Here is a 12,551-nt window from a genome sequence, read left to right on the forward strand (position 1 = left end):
ACTTATGTGTATAGATTTGAGCAGGACCAGCATGCACTTAATGATATAGTTATCCATAGTTTACATCTTAATCCCACCCCTGCTACCATTCTGTCCCATATCCCTGTAAATGCCTAATGGTTTACCGTAAGTAAGAGCAATGTTCCGACTTCTTTTCCATACCAATCTCCAAAGACAGTCAGTTTTTCTTTGCGTTCACATTGGATGGATTGCAAGTCTTTAAGGAGCTTCCATCAATTTTTTCCCGAAGCTCAAAGAAAGCATTGAATACCTGACCTGGTGACTCTACTTTAATTCAGTACATTGATGAAAGTTGGCTTGCCTCTGTGACTGTAGACCAGTGTCTCCCAAACTGTGGGTCGGGAAAGAGTGAGCAAAGCTTATTCCTCTAACTTGTCACATTTGCCAGTGCTTCATAGACTGAGGTCACATGCCAGGTTTTGTCTTCTGACAAATTGCTGCGGTATTGGTGTTTACTTTTTTTTCTTTGACTGCAAAGTGCAAAGTGAGAGGAGTTTTTAAAGTGAATTATGTGACAATCCTGCTGAAGTACAGTGATTGTGAAAGGAAAGGCTGCTGTTTTTTTGCAACACACAACAAAATGTAAATGCCTGTAAATGAACTGTATGTATTCAGCAGTTAAAGGGGCAAAAATGAAGCACTGGTAATAAATCTGATGTGCGCTGGAAACAGGTTTTATTATGATCAAAACAAATAAAGACACTTTAATTGGTGATATACAAATGATAAAAATTCACAGAAACCCGATATCCACACATTGTAATTTGTGAAGCCATCTAGTTTTAAAGATAAAGTGTATGTCTATGCAAAGGTAGTTGACAGTTCAATAGAAAAAGTGCCATCAGTAAATGGTGATGTGCTACCACACCATACTTTAGTTAAATTAAGAAATTGCCCCCTCTCAGGTAGGTCCATTAAAGGTAGGTGGGTTGCAAAGGTTTGTCGTTATAAAACGTTTGGCAACCATTGCTCTTGACCACTGCAGAGCTGACTTTCTCCACCACCTCACTGAATTGACCAAGAAAGGGTGCAAGGCTTTAAAGAAGAAACTTGAATTTTGCCTCCCCTGTGTTCTTTATCTTGGTTATGAGTTTTCTGCCAGAAAGCACCACTTATCAACAGAATGGATGAAGTACTGTAGACAATAGATCCTTTGGCAGCCCGTTATCACAAAGCCCCTAAAAATGATAATAAAAAGGACATTCCTGAACTTTTGCAGTGGTATAGAGAAGCCAAACTTGCGTTTGTACAAATAAAGCACACTCCTGGCTCCCTGATTATGCAAAGCCATTTATGCTGTAATGTCAAAAACGGGAGAACCACATCTCCTTCAGAAAAGAACTTAAAACCTGGCTATTCGATAAATAATGAACCTCCTCCCCAAGCGCCTTGAGACCCTCTGGGTGAGTAGTGCGCTATATAAATTCTTGAACTTGAACTATGCCTCTGGTATGTAGCTACTGTTGCCCACCTTGTTGAAGTATCTGAAAATATTGTATTGAGCTGTGATTGCTGCAGTCCTTCACTTTGTTCTTGCACTTCTCCTTACCACCAAAACACGGCACCTTTCCACTGCCAGATCATACTGATGTGACATTCTATTGTTATTTATCTCTCACATCATTATAATCTATTGATCCATACTATGTCCTACATCTCTGATGGCCGCCAGTAAAGAGAGGGAACCACATGACTGGCTCAAACCCCTGCATTATTCTCACAGAAGCACCAATACAAAGAGTTAGTGTATGTTGTGGATGGATCATGGTTGATTTGCATATGGCTGGTTTCAAATTGAGGTGGCCTGGTGAGCACAGAAATGATGGGTTTGAATGCTAACTCAAGCGATTGCCAGTGGTTAGACAAATTCCAAGCATTCCTCCTACAACCTATTGTGTGTTTGATGTACCACCATCAAAGGCAAGGGTATGCCCAGACATGGGTCCCTTGCTCACTGTGTCCCTGTAACCAAGCTATATCTGGTTAATGAGCCCTTATCAGGGCGGAACTGGTTCTAGGTTGCTTGTTGTCTGGTGCAGCGAGGACCTGGACTGATAGTTTTGGATGGACTGTTCACATGAGGAGCAGGGTCTAGGCTGATTGCCTAGGGCTGGGCATTCATCCCATCACCTTTTGTGTGTTTGATTAACTATTTTCACTCAAAACTTAATGACATAGAGTAACTGTTTGACTGTTGGACTTTGAGGTGGGTTATATTCCCACTCCAAACTTCACCACATTGGGGAAAATGTTGGACTTTAGGTGCAGGGTGGCTAGATTTACTATTTCCACTACAAACATACACACATTGGATGAAATGCTGCACTTTGGTGGGTGGTAAATCTACTGTTCCTACTGCAACCTTATTCACATTTGGGTGAGTGTTGGAATTTGGGGAGTAGATCAACTATTCCCACTACAACTGTAACCTCAATTGAGGAAAGTGTCCTCATGCTAGGAATTTATGAGATAGATTTTGGTTCTTTCTGAAGCAGTTAGAATTAATTTATCGCTAATGTACTCATTAGGAGTGGACCATCATCATGAGTGGACCTACCTACAGTAGCAAGCAAGCATCCACAAGAAAAGAAATCACATTAAAATAAGGAGGCTTTCAACACTTTCCTAAATTGACAATAGTTCGTGCAGATATGACTATGCAAAGGAAGTATTTTTCAATAAAAAGGAGCCAGAGAGGAAAATGCTGTACCATCACATCTAGCCAAGCAGATGCCGGGTACGCTCAACAGGGCTTTCTCCTTAGATTTTAAACTTCTGGTGGGTATCTACCGCTTGATTTTCTGTTAGAGATAGCTGGGGCCTTTGGTCCTATGCATTATAGGTGAGGCAGCAGAACTTAAAAAATGCTTCTGTTCCTCACCTGTATGCAATGTAGAGATTTTAGGGAAGGAGTTGAAGGAGTTACAGATAGAAGATTGAGAAGAAGCCTGGCTGCCATGTTTTGAACAACTTGTAGTTTGAACATAAGGGTCCCGCTCGCTGCAGCCAGTAGAGTGTTCCTGTAATTCAGCGGGAAACATCTTTTACAACGCAACCTTTACCACGCAGTGCTATAACAACGCAGGTTTTACAACGAAAACCATTACAACGCATTGCGCTGGGGGGCGCTCTAGGATAGGGAATAGATTTGCTTTACTATCCAACACCTTCCCTAGTGTCCACGGGGAATGGATTTGGAATAGTAAATTAAACTATTCACTATCCAGCACCCCAAAGCGCTATGCGTTGTAATGGTATGCGTAGTAAAACCTGCGTTGTAACAGCATGCGTGGTAAAAGCATGTGTTGTAACGTCATACATTCAATTCAGCTGGCTCACTACTGGGTTTGAACTAATGTTCTTCTGGCAGGAATGAGCTGTTCCCAGGGAACCATGAGCTCCCAGCTGCCCTGAGGGCAGCATATTCATGGTAATATGGCGCATTTTCACTGTTTGCGCCCGGTACACAAACAATGAAAATGCTCAATTACCATAATACGGCCTCTAGAGTCTCGTGGTACAACCATTCAGGGGAGGAATGAGCAGTAGCCTAAGTACAGGTCATTTTTGTCCTTCTAAAGATTTAGAGTGATGCAATATTATGCAGTTTTTCTGCATTGAAGCATGAATTGCTGTGTATCATTTCTACTGGCTCGGGGGTTGTGAAATCCAGTCACAAATTCAGAAACTTCAACATTGGAAATTGAAACCATTTGAACTAGCACCTGTCCTCCCCACATATAAACAATATATTGTGGTGTAACTTTAGTAAGAAACTAACCTGTTTTGAACACTACCCTTTGTTTGTGGCAGCCGCCACTGGTTTTTTAGCAGTAATTACATCCATTTCATGAAGAATTGAATCTGGTTTACGAATCATGAAAACTCGAGCTCGGAAACCTTATTAAAACTTTTACTGTAAAAGTGACTCAAAGCCAAGGTCGATCGTGACATTAACTGCCTAACGTAAAAAACAGAGTTCATTTCCAATTGGCTCTATAAATATGCATGCTTATTATTCGAGACAATAGCACTGACGTGACTGGCTAAAAATTGATTGGGGAAACAGAGAACACATACATACCTCCATGGCTGCCAAGTATACAGGAACAGAAGGATGGATAAGTCCCAGGGGTTGCACGCGTTCACTTTTTTGGGAGCCCTACCCAGTAATCATGCATCAGGCATTGGACGAACGCATTTTAATGTGGTGGTCTGTATCACTGCATTAAAATGCATTGTCACACATTTTTAGCGCTTGATTACCTGCATGCGCTGAGTCTGAATGCAGTGTGAGCAGGGCTGGTGGTTGTGGGGTGCGGCCGAGCTGTTTGCAAGGCCTTATGTCAGCCAATTTTGTTACAGCGGCCAGATACAGATATTGATGGCCTCTGGTAAAAGAAACAGCCCCCAGGAGCCCAAAACCAGCCCCCAACCTGGCAGCCCACCGGGGAAAACGTCCGGTGGCCTCTATGGCCAGTCCGGCCCTTAGTGTCAGACATTCTTTCGGGCTTTTGCCGGTAGGGTTGGCTCAACTGACTGCATTAGCAGCTGCTGCGACCCCGCCGGCCTGACTGTCTGGACTTTCTGAGACTCTCTGTAATATGCAGTACTCTGTACTTATCTGGGAGTTGATGCATGAGTTTTGCTGTTTTCTGGCAATTTATACCTCCCAGTCAGAGACCTCTTTCCATGGGTGGCTCGGAATTCGCCCCACTGGCGGCCCCTCCCTCTGAGGCTCTCACATGTCCTGTTAGTCCTGGGTAGTGTCAGGTCCTGCGTGGACACACTATGGGGCAGATTTATGAGGCCCTTGCGCCACGTTTACGCCACTGTTGCGTCACGCAAGGCGGCGTAAACGTGGCGCATTCCTACGAACTATTTACAACGTGACGCATCTAGGCAGATGCGTCACGTTGTAAAGCCCTGCGCCGCTTGTGGGCGTTCCGGCGCAGGGTGGGCGTTCCGGGGCAGGTGCGCCTCGCAAAAGTGGCTGAGTGAAATCTATGAGATTTCACTCAGCCACTTTTAAGCCAATGCTGCGTCAAAAGCCTGCGCCTGCTTGAAGCAGGCGTAGGTCTTGACGCAGCATTGTTAAAATGGGGCACCCCCGACCCTTGCTGGAGCTGCGTCTCGCTGGCGACGCAACTCCAGCAATGCGACACATTTCCGGCACAGATGCGTCACGCATCTGTGCCGTTTTTGCACCATGGTGCGCCGCATTATAAATGCGGCGCACCATGGCTGGCGGAGCTGTGGCGCACTGTGGCGCATGTTAACTGGCGCTTCCCTGGGGATGCGCCAGTTAACATAAATCTGCCCCTGTGTGTTGTGGAGGAGCTGTGTCCAGTCGGTGTTTGAGGTGGCAGTTTGAAATTTCCTGCCTGCCTGCCGGGCCCCCAGGCACCCAGGAGTATTTGTTGTTGTGCCACGCACCCTGCATTGCCCGTGTTAAACAGGAGGAAGCCACTTGCTCATCTCCTCCTGGCCTCGACCTGTGCTGGTGCCGTGCCCTGCCCAGGAAGAGCCCAACTTGTGCCCCGGACTCGGCACGCAGACGTGAGTCTCAGTGAGAGCAGGTGCACAGGCCGAGGCAGTGGAGTACAGCTCTCTGACTCTGAAGAAGAGGCAGGCTAGTGCCCTCTGAGTGAAACTAGCAGTTCCTCTCAAGCTTTCAGAGACTCAGGTAAGTAACACATTATTTTAATAAACCACTGTTGACATTTACAATGTTTGTTATGAGAATGGGTGGGGCAGGGGGGGCTCTAGGATGGCTTAGCATTATTTGGGCCGGACTGGGCATCGGGTGTTTCCCCGGCGGGCTGCTAGGGTGGGGCCAGTTGTGGGCCCCTGGGGGACGTTTTTGTTACGGGGGTCGGCTATATCGACCCCCTGTAACAAAAGTGGCTGAAATCAGCCCTCGCAAACTCCTCGGCTGCACTCCCCCTCACCCCAGGGCGGGGCGGCTGAGCAGTTTGCCAGGGTCGGTTTCTGTTCCCAGTCCGGCCCTGAGTGCCGTGCAAATGGGTACACATTTGCTTCGTGCACTGACATAGACTAGGTCCTCGAGGCGAATGTCTGCAAATTATCTGGTGCATGGTCCTGATCAGACTGTGCTTAACCCCTTCGACGCGGATGACAAAGCAGCTCGTCATGGGCGTTACCTGCGCTACGCGGATGACGAGCTGGCTTTGTCACAAAAGCTGCGATTTTCACAATTCAGTGCACAGCGGGAAAACCCACTAGCGCACATGCGGTTAAGCAGAGTGCGCTTGGAACAAACCAGAACTATTTGCCTGCTATAATACTGGTGTTGTGTCTCTTCTGTGGACGTTAAGATCATGCACCTAATGCAGTTGAGAAATCTCGAAAAAAAAGTTTGTTCCAGGCATTTCATTGTGGCAGCAAGAAAGTCCTTATCTGTGCAACAGACTTTATTTTCCTAGCACTGTGAAACTTGGTAAGTCAGAGATAAGGCTAGTGAGTAATGTTCCTGCTGCGAGAGGTCAGAATTATGTCTACTGGCCCTTTCGACTCTCACCATAATGTTGCGCAGAGGGTTAATATGCCTGCTGCAAAGAAAGTCTACCAGGGTTTACAGCAGTGCTTAATTTGTAAAAAAATAAGTTTCAGGGCCCTCGTCAGAAAGCCACCCCAGTTTGCACAAGACGTTGCCACTGTGCTTACACAACTACTAATCATCACACTGCTATAAGTGTTACAATTCAGACTGTCTTAGGCCGCATACCTTTGAGAATGGCTTGGGCGGCAGGTATTAGTTGTTTTCCATTTGTATTGAATTAATAAACAACTGTTTTTCTGTTCATCTTTAAATTACACAAAGATCCCCACCATGTGGCAGCTGTCATAATTGCAGGTTCCGGCAACTAAATGCCAATTCCGGCAATTAACTGCCAGGGCCCAGTGCCGGAAACCACTGGCTCAAATTAAGAACTGATTTACAGAACTGTATTTTATATGGATAGCTCCATGGGTTGCTGCTTTTGTGACAGGGATCCCTTTGTTACTTGTGGTTCGGCTGCATCTGGCAGTGAGGTTGAGGTTGAGGTGGAGGGTTCTGATTATTTAAAAATAATTGGTTTAAAAGCACCTGTGGCAGAGTTCTCGTTGCTCAAGAGAGTGTGATTTCTGATATTTGTTTGTTTCCATGAATATCATTGCATGAGTTTGCTTGCGAGAATGTGTCACTCATAGTCATCAAATATCAATCACAAGGTCACTGAAACTATGAAAATGTCACACATAAGTAATCTGAAACCTTGGCAGCAATGTTTACCGGTGGAGGAGTGGGTGATGGCTGGAACCTGGCATGAGCCAGATGAGCGGCTCTGGTTTGTTCTGTGGTCTTGTTGGACACCCAACCTAAAAATGAGCCAAGTCATGCAGCAAGTGAGCAACTGCACATAGATTGCATCAGAGAGGGAGGGGAGAGAGGTTGGAGAAGAATAAACACTGCATAGTAGATGAAGATAGATAGGGAAAAGGAAGAAGGACATTGGAGGAGGCAGGGCAGATGGTGATACAGGTGACAGCTGTTCGCTATAGATCACCCCTAGACGGCAATGACCATTGGGCTGAAAGGGCCTACTCCCCCCGTCATCTGCTGTGGTTGGGCTGACTGGGCTGGTGCTGCAGGTTGGTTTACTCAGCAGAGCTTCTGACTGCTCCATCACTACAAACAAAAATGTTTAAACTTATATGTGGCCTGTTTGCTGAAAGTGTTACAGGGATTCAGGGAACAGAACAGGGGGCCCGATTCACAGAATGAACTTAAGACTCAATCCTAAACTTACTACTATTTTGGTATTCACAGAATGCACTTACTACTTTTGACATTCACAGAATGAACTTACTACTTTTGGTATTCACAGAAGTTAGGACTTTGTCTTAAGTCTGTCTTAAGTCTGTCTTAAGACAGACTTAAGACAAAATCCTAACTTCTGTGAATACCAAAAGTAGTAAGTGCATTCTGTGAATACCAAAATTTTAGTAAGTTTAGGATTGAGTCTTAAGTTCATTCTGTGAATCGGGCCCTATGCTTGGAACCACAGAACATCAGTATGAAGGGGACTGGGGGCCCGATTCACAGAATGAACTTAAGACTCAATCCTGAACTTACTACTATGTTGGTATTCACAGAATGCACTTACTACTTTTGGCATTCACAGAATGAACTTACTACTTTTGGTATTCACAGAAGTTAGGACTTTGTCTTAAGTCTGTCTTAAGTCTGTCTTAAGTCTGTCTTAAGACAAACTTAAGACAAAATCCTAACTTCTGTGAATACCAAAAGTAGTAAGTTCATTCTGTGAATGCCAAAAGTAGTAAGTGCATTCTGTGAATACCAAAATAGTAGTAAGTTTAGGATAGAGTCTTAAGTTCATTTTGTGAATCGGGCCCTGAGTCACCATACCTCCTCAATATCTATGGGCCAGAGGCTGACCAGTATTGTGCCCCACTTGCCCTCCTAACCATTCCAGAGAGACAAGTGATTTGGCATCCCGAACACAACATTCCCTACCCTCTCAGGGATCGTGGTAATGGGGCACACCCTTTTGCTTTCTCACTCATACTTGTCCACAATATGATTAAAAAAGAGAGAAACAAACAAAGTTTACAATGTTTATTTAAACTAATGTGCTCTAGGATGCAATAATTGCACACAATTAATAAACAAATACTTGTCAATAATGTAATGAACATGGTTTATAAACCACATACAATAAAGAGCCCTGTCATGGTATCTGACAGATCTGCCTAAATCCTCCCCACCACTAAAGCTAAGCAGCTATAGATTATAGATCTCTGAGTTCAGTGGTGGACCCGGTACCTTAGCATGTATAAGTGGATGTGCTACATCTCAGCTGACACAGCGCTCTTATCGCAGGACATTTGACCACAGAAAATAACAAGGAGAAATTTTGTTTGACCTTGCATAGGCTGTTCAAAATGAATCCCAGTAAAAGAATAAAATGCGAAAATATGTGCTGGTTCTGTGTGACAATCCAACGTGGCACAAAGCAAGCGTGCTATTTAGTAAGGTGTGCAAAACCAAAATGTCCTACAACATGCATAATCAGGGTACGATAGGGAAAATGACAATGTGAGAAACACAGCGCACCTTCCCTTTGGTCCGAATAATAGCACAATAAAGCACTAAAAAATACAAATATAATTGGAAGATAAACAAACTCAAAGCACAATTCATAAAATTATATTGGGAAAGAAATCATCTAGAAAATGAGTTGTCAATTTTGTAAAATATTTAAATGATGGTGCTTCGGAGGAATCCATGATGCCACTCGCAATTTCAAAGGCCTGGGAATTCAAAAATGAATCAGACCTTGCAGAAGGATTGATTAAAAGCCAAGTGACAAATTCCAAAGAACAGACATAATCCTCGGTCTCAGCTGATGCTGAGATAGTCTCCAGGTAACCTGCATCCATGTTAGTGGAGACTGTATTCTGTGATCCAAGTGCCAATGCAGACATTTTATTCATTTTCTTCAAGGTAAGTGGCTCAAACCTTGCCTTGTGGAGGAGCTGCAAACCCAAAGGACAGTCCTGAAAATGGGTCTCTAAGGGACTCATTAGCAGTCCAATATCCGCAGTAGCTGGCATTTGCAAAGCCAGGCAAAGATCCAGAGCCCCAGAGACAGTGGATCACGAGTTGCATGCAGGTAAACCAGGCAGGTCGGCATGTTAATTACCAATCAAGACCAGTTCTTGCAGTAGAAATATTCCAAAGTACGGAAGCAGGCGCTCATCATAGTGTTGGAGCGGTTGTAGCATCAGGGGTCTTGAAAATGGAAAAAGGAACACCCATTGTGAAAAAGCAAAAATAGGATGAGAATGCCACAAATGAGCAATAACAGAAGCGGAAAATCTCCAAACACAATGAAAAAATGGAATGAATAAAAGCCAGTTTTATTCCAAAGACAGTTTACAATGAACTGACTACGCTTGATCTGACAACCTTAAAAAAATGTGCGAGACCAATCATGTTAGATGAGTTAAAAATGCGATGCACTAATTTACCGAAATGAAGAAGGAGGTTTGTATTTATCAATGCATTTATCAATGACTGTATTTCATTAGAAGTTCTTAGCCACTAGCAATTCAAAGGTTTTGCAAGCAGATGCAAGGGCTACCTCTTTTTGGAGCAATAATGCTTTGCGTCTGTTTAGCTTGTTAAAATCTGCCTTCAAAGTAGAAATTGAAGGCAATAATAAGCTATCCACTATCCACAATCCCCTGTGTTAGAGCGACTATAACATTGTTGCAACAAGTGACAAGCTTGGAAACAGATAAAGTGTAGGGAACTCCAGCTTGCATTCCCCAACAGGCTTGACTGTTAAGCATTAAATAACTCCCATTTGAAAGGACAGTAATAAGTCGAAGAATTGCGGGAACTGGTATTCCTTTTAAATAACAGACCATATTATTTGCCAAAACAATAAATGCGCCATAAATCTTTATATGTTTGCAAATGAGTGAATGTCCGCCAGAAGAGTCGTATTCCTCTCCAGTCAGGAAAATGTCCTTGTTGGAATGCTCACAACGATGGGAGAAGGCAAATTACCATCATTCATGAAAGCAGTTGACTCTGAGGGGTTCATATCTACCTACAGGAAAATGTTTCATGGCGCCTGTGAATGTCAAATAGGAAATGAGATAACGCTGTGTATAAGCCACACAGCAGAAGGTCATGCTTGTGACGGAGTACCCCATTCAACAATCTCTAAATCAGGCTGTTAATGTTTGAGACTAAACAGGTATGTCAAAAATATATCTCTTTATGAGTTTCTATTTGGATAACACACTTTAGAGCTCAGCTCATAAAACCTGTACGTCTCAAAAAGCATACAGTTTAGATATGGCCTAAAATGACTACCAATTAAATCCATGTATTGCAACCTTTAAATTTGCTGATTAACCAACTGAACACATGCAAATTTCTTCCACATAGCAGGCATCCTGGCAAGAAGGATTGCTTCTTCTTTTGCTGTCTGCATCTCCCTAAGGTCCACATTGTAGAAGCCCCGTACCCTTCCTTTTTAACAAGCCAAACCCTGAGGACCAAATGATTTGACATGGAGCAGTTTTTTCATTTTTTAAGTATTGTAACTATTTGTTACTGTAAAATGTTTACTTCATGGTGTTGTGTTCTCACTGCCTAATCAGCCACTTGCAAAGTGCCAATAAAAGACATGGGCACCAATTGGGAACTGTATAGAGAATTTCAGTGTTGAATTTCATTCTACACAATTATAAGAGGTCCAGTGTTCCTGTAGCCTGACTTATTGCATGTCAGAACAATGAACCTGATTTTACCAGCTGTAACATCCAGCAGGTAAGATAACTGTGGGAAAAATCTGCATTATAACCAGAACCCCTTCCTTCAACTCTGCTCCTACCCCAGACAAGGCAAGAGAGAAGCATTAGATACACCTGCTGCCAGCCAACATTCTCCACTCCTTTCTACATCCCCCTGCCAAACCCCGCCAGGTAAAAGTAGGTCCACACAGTAATTCTGCATCCTGTGGGGTTTAACTTGTAATTATCTCATAGTGCTGGTAATTAGTGGTGCAGAGTTTGTACCCTGCAAGTACTATGAAACTTGTGATTGGCGGCCAAGGTGGGCTACTGTAAAGTAGCTTGGGGTACAGCAACAAGGACATAAGGCCCAGTTATGACCAGTAGCAGTCGGTCGTGGGAGTGATGCCGGGCGGTGACGTGGGGAGGGGGAGGGGCAGGGTGGGGCGAAGTAAACTATGGATTATGGCCGATTACAGATAAGTAAATATAAAAATAAATAAAACGAATTTCGTTGTGCGCACTGCATTGCATTTGACGATGCAGTGTGTGCAATGAAATTAGTTTTATTTATTTTTATGTTTACTTACCTGTAATCAGCCATAGTCCATAGTTTACTACCCCCCACCCTGCCCCTCCCCTCCCCATGTCACTGCCCGGCAGCACTCCCACGATCGACCGCTGCTGGATATGACATCCCACCATCTACTAATATATGTAGGGGTACTTCACCATACTTTAACTTCATACCTACCAGAAACATTGTTTTATCTTCTTAATGCTTTGATCCCATTCATATCATCAGGCAGTATTACATTAAAAATTAGAGGAAAAAAATATATATTCTGCCATCGGGGTTTAGCAATGATTCCAATTAATACCCTAGCCTTCCAAATCCTGTCCATTTTTCTGATCCCAGGTAAATTGCAATTGCAATTACATTTATAAAGCACTTACTACCCCTGACGAGGCGTCAAAGTGTTACTGTTGCCCTACGCAATGTGTATTGAGGTTGCTGTAGGTCCTGTTGTACTGGGAAGTTTAGTTGGCTTTTGCCTTTCATGGAGGCAGTTTTTGGGTTGAATAGATGCACTCTTGAGCCTTGTAATTGCCTGAATCCCTGAGCCTGTACCTCTTAAGGGCAGCACCTGTCATTTCGGGATGCAGTGCACGCAACGAAATTCGTTTGATTT

Source organism: Lissotriton vulgaris, chromosome 1_2 (assembly GCF_964263255.1).
Source record: "Lissotriton vulgaris chromosome 1_2, aLisVul1.2, whole genome shotgun sequence".
In the NCBI taxonomy this organism is placed as follows: Eukaryota; Metazoa; Chordata; class Amphibia; order Caudata; family Salamandridae; genus Lissotriton; species Lissotriton vulgaris.